The sequence below is a fragment of the Acinonyx jubatus genome, chromosome B2, assembly GCF_027475565.1.
Source record: "Acinonyx jubatus isolate Ajub_Pintada_27869175 chromosome B2, VMU_Ajub_asm_v1.0, whole genome shotgun sequence".
Taxonomy (NCBI): Eukaryota; Metazoa; Chordata; class Mammalia; order Carnivora; family Felidae; genus Acinonyx; species Acinonyx jubatus.
Window position 1 is genome coordinate 82,747,608 of NC_069385.1, and position 4,629 is coordinate 82,752,236.

Consider the following 4,629-nt stretch of genomic DNA (forward strand, 5'->3'; position numbering starts at 1 on the left):
TCAGAAGTTTTGTTTGTCTACAGTGAAAAAGAAGCTTTCTTATTTGTTGGACAAGAAGCAGTAGAACAGTAAGCTTAGAGATGCTGATTGCCATCTTGCTATGAGGTGGAATAAATCTCCATGTAGAAAGCAACATACAGGAAAGAAAAGTTGAGAGATGGATCAAGAACAGGTCATATTGACATCATTTGAGTGTGGAATCCAGAAAGAAGGCCTTAAGTCTCATTTACATAGTCAGGAATTCCCTCTTCCTCCTCGCTCACTTTTCCCCATTCGCAACTCAGTTTTCATTGCTTATAATAGAAAGAAACATGACAGACACAGAATCTTTTCCCAATTGGGTAGGGCTTTAAAGAATGAATGAGAGGTCAAGAATGTCTGTTAGAAAGGAGACCATCTTGTAACTATGGGACCTGGACTTTTTCTGTCAATCAATTAAGTCAAGACCCTGCTGAGTTGTAAAATCTATTCTTGTCCACCTGCAAATTTCCTTCCCTTCCCTGTCGCTGTAGCATCAGGTCATTTGATTGCCACTTGGATTTTTTGTTTCTGGTCCTTTTTTGTGGAACTTGACTGTGCATTAAAAAATGTTTATTACATTTGTCTACTATTTCTAAATGTTTGTAGCAGAAAAGTTTTCTGTTTATCTTATTTTGCTGAGACCATTATTTTTCTCTTAATAAAAATTTGTATTTATTTAGAAACATTCAGAATGTCAACAAAATAGCTGCAACATTTTTTTTTGTAATTACAAAGTGGTATTCAGTTAATAGAACAATTATTTCACATAAGCTGCATCAGAGACAACTGAAGATCAAAAAACTACCATCCCCCTACATAAGTAAACTACTTACTACCATGTACCAGTAAGAACCTGCTTTAAATTTCCATACCGATTTTTAAAAAAAAAATTTTTTTTAAACGTTTATTTATTTTTGAGACAGAGACAGAGCATGAACGGGGGAGGGGCAGAGAGAGAGGGAGACACAGGATCGGAAGCAGGCTCCAGGCTCTGAGCCATCAGCCCAGAGCCCCACGCGGGGCTCAAACTCACGGACCGTGAGATCGTGACCTGAGCTGAAGTCGGACGCTTAATCGACTGAGCCACCCAGGCGCCCCATAAATTTCCATACCGATTTTAACCCCTGTACTGTACCAGACAAAGTTAGTGGTTACTGGAAATACATCCAGAACAGGGCTACCTAAAGACACACTTGGTAGTGTGTTAACTATACAAAAAAGGACACTGTACAGTTTAAAAACAAATCTTACACAGCCTTACATTTCAATTTTTTTTCTTTAAAAGGTATTAGTTGTGTACAAGGGGGTTAAATGTTTTGTAGACAAGAAAAAAAAAACTGCACTAGAACCAACTTATTCATCATCATCATCTTCTTCATCTGCATTTTCTTCATCTTCTTTCTCCTCATCTCCTTCATCTTCCTTGTCTTTCTCCTTTTCTTTCTTCTTCTCACTTTTTTTGGCCTTGATGACTTCCATTTTTGCTGCTGCATCAGGTTTTCCTTTAGCTCAGTATGCAGCAATATCTTTTCCATAGTTTTCTTCAGCTTAGCAGCCTTCTTTTCGTAAGGCTGCTCGTCATCTGTTGCAGTGTTATTATTCCACATCTCTCCCAGTCTCTTTGCAATGTCACCAATGTCACCAATGGATAGGCCAGGATGTTCTCCTTTGATTTTGGGGTGATTCTCAGAACAAAACAAGAAAAAGGCCAGAGGAGACCTCTTGGGTGCCTTGGGATCCTTGAAATTCTTTTTTGTTTCCTCTGTAAGGGGGGCGGGTAATAAGTTTTCATTTCTCTTTTGTAATGGGCCTTGTCTGCCTTTTTCATTTCTTTAACTTTTCTTTCTGTTTAGCAGACATAGTCTTCCACCTCTCTGAGCATTTCTTAGAAACTCTGAGAAGCTGACTGAAGCATCTGGGTTCTTCTTCTTGTGCTCCCCCCAGAGTTTGCATAAATAATGCACATGATGGGCATTGAGGAGGGCACCTGTTGGGATGAGCACTGGGTGTTGTATGGAAACCAATTTGAAAATAAATTTCATATAAAAAAATGCACATGATGACAGTTGCATCTTGGCTTCTAAGGATCTCCTCTGTCCATGTTTATTTTCCTCAGTGAGGCACAGAGTCACCAGGTGCCTGTCTGGCTCTCATTTGCCACAGCACTGTCTCTATACAACTCATTGTATACTGCAATGGCTATGAGACCACTATTTATTAATTGATTTATTCATTCACTTTGTAGTAGATGCCACTGATAGCTTCTTCACATCCCCTTGGCTCAACTAAATTCACCTAGAGCAGCACACAGTTTTTGACACTATGTCTGTCACTGTTTTTCTTTCTGAGTGCTTTCCTCTGTACCAAAAGTGCTTGTTCCAGTGAAAGCAGAGGTGACTCTACCTTCCTTGTTCTCTGATGGGATGCTTTTTGAAGTCTATTTTGTCCAATATTAATATAGCCACTCTAGTCTTCTCATGATTATTATTTGTATGGCATATCTTTTCCTTCCATTTCCTTTCAACCTGTGCCTTTATATTTAATGTGTATCTCCTGTAGACAGAAGATTGTTGGGTCTTACTTTTTTATTCATTTTAGCAATCTGTGCCTTTTAATTGGAGTATTTAGTTCATTAACAGTTAATGTAATTATTGATGTGGTTGGACTTAGGGATGCTATTTTATTATTTTCTGTTTGTGTTCTCTATTATTCCTCTGTTCTTCCTTGTCTGCCTTTTTTTTGATTATTTGAATATTAAAAAAAATTTTATTTTAGTGCTCCTGGGTGGTTCAGGTGGTTAAGCATCCAACTTCAGTTCAGGTCATGATCTCACAGCTTGTGAGTTCAAGCACTGCAACACGCTCTGTGCTGACAGCTTGGAGCCTGGAGCCTGCTTCAGATTCTGTGTCTGCTTTTCTTTCTGCCCCTCCCCACTTGCATTCTGTCTCTCACTCTCTCTCTCTCTTTCTGAAAAATAAATAAACATTAAAGGGATGCCTGGGTGGCTCAGTTGGTTTAGCATCAGACTTCAGCTCAGGTCATGATCTCATTGTTCGTGAGTTTGGGCCCCATGATGGGCTCTATGCTGACAGCTCAGAGACTGGATCCCACTTCAGATTTTGTGTTTACCTCTCTCTCTGCCCTCCCCCTGCTCACACACTCTCTCTCTCTCTCAAAAATAAATAAACATAAAAAAATTTAAATAAACACTAAAAAAATGTATAAAAAATTTATTTTCTTAACAACTTTTTGGCTAGACCTCTTTGCATTATATATGTATATATATATGTATATTATATATGTATATATGTGTGTATATATATATATATTATATAAATAGGTCATGATATATAGGTATCTGCTTGACATAAAAATGTCAAAACCGGGGTGCCTGGATGGCTCAGTTGGTTGAATATTCAACTCTTGGTTTTGGCTCAGGTCATGATCTTATGGTTTGTGAGATCAGGCCCCACATTGGGCTCCAGCATGGAGCCTGCTTGGGATTCTCTCTTTCTTGCTCTTTCTGCCCCTACCACACTTGCTGTCTCTCTCTGTCAAAGAAAATAAATTAAAACTTAAAAAAAAATGTAGTACCCATGCAACTTTATAGATCCTTTTCCATCTTTTATGCTACAGATGTTGTAAGATTTACATCTATATATATTATAAATTGCACAAGACAATATTATATTTGCTTAAGAGAGTCATTTTTTAATGTATGTTTATTTATTTATTTTTATTTATTTTTATTTATTTATTTATTTATTTATTTATTTTTATTTATTTATTTATTTATTTATTTATTTATTTATTTATTTTTAAAGGTTCTGGACTCACTCACCACCAGATTCTTTTTTTTTTTTTTAATTTTTTTTAACGTTTATTTATTTTTGAGACAGAGAGAGACAGAACATGAATGGGGGAGGGTCAGAGAGAGAGGGAGACACAGAATCTGAAACAGGCTCCAGGCTCTGAGCTGTCAGCACAGAGCCCGACGCGGGGCTTGAACTCACAGACCGCGAGATCATGACCTGAGCCGAAGTCGGACGCTTAACCAACTGAGCCACCCAGGCGCCCCAATGTATGTTTATTTATTTTGAGAGAGAGAGAAAGCATGAGGGGAGGGGCAGACAGAGAGGGAGAGAGAGAATCCAAGCAGGCTGTGCATTGTCAGCACAGAGCCCGATGTGGGGCTCCATTTCATGACCGTGAGAACTTGACCTGAGCTGAAATCAAGAGTCAGATGCTTAGCTGACTGAGCCACCCAGGTGTCCCAATAGTCCTATGTTTTAAAAGAAGAAAAATAGTCTCATATTTATCTATAGTAATCATTTCTGAAGCTCCTTATTTCTTCTTGAAGATTTGAGTTTCCACTGGTTTCACTTTTTTTTAGCCCACAGAAATTTAGTTTTACTTTTTTTTTTTTTGCATTTCTTGTAGTACAGTTCTTTCAGTTTTCTGTTACATGAAAATATCTTTATTTTAACTTTATACTTGAAAGACATTTTCAAGTATATCAAGAAAGATATAGACTTATGAATTGATAGTTTTTTTTCTTTCAGCACTTTAAACATTGTTTTACTGTCTTCTGATCTCTATAAGTTTCTG

At 37.5% G+C, this 4,629-nt stretch overlaps 1 pseudogene; it reads right to left on the reverse strand.

Annotated features, from left to right (window-relative positions):
* Positions 1 to 1,374: 1,374 nt before the first annotated feature.
* LOC106980196 (high mobility group protein B1-like) lies at positions 1,375 to 2,355 on the reverse strand (annotated as a pseudogene).
* Positions 2,356 to 4,629: the final 2,274 nt, after the last annotated feature.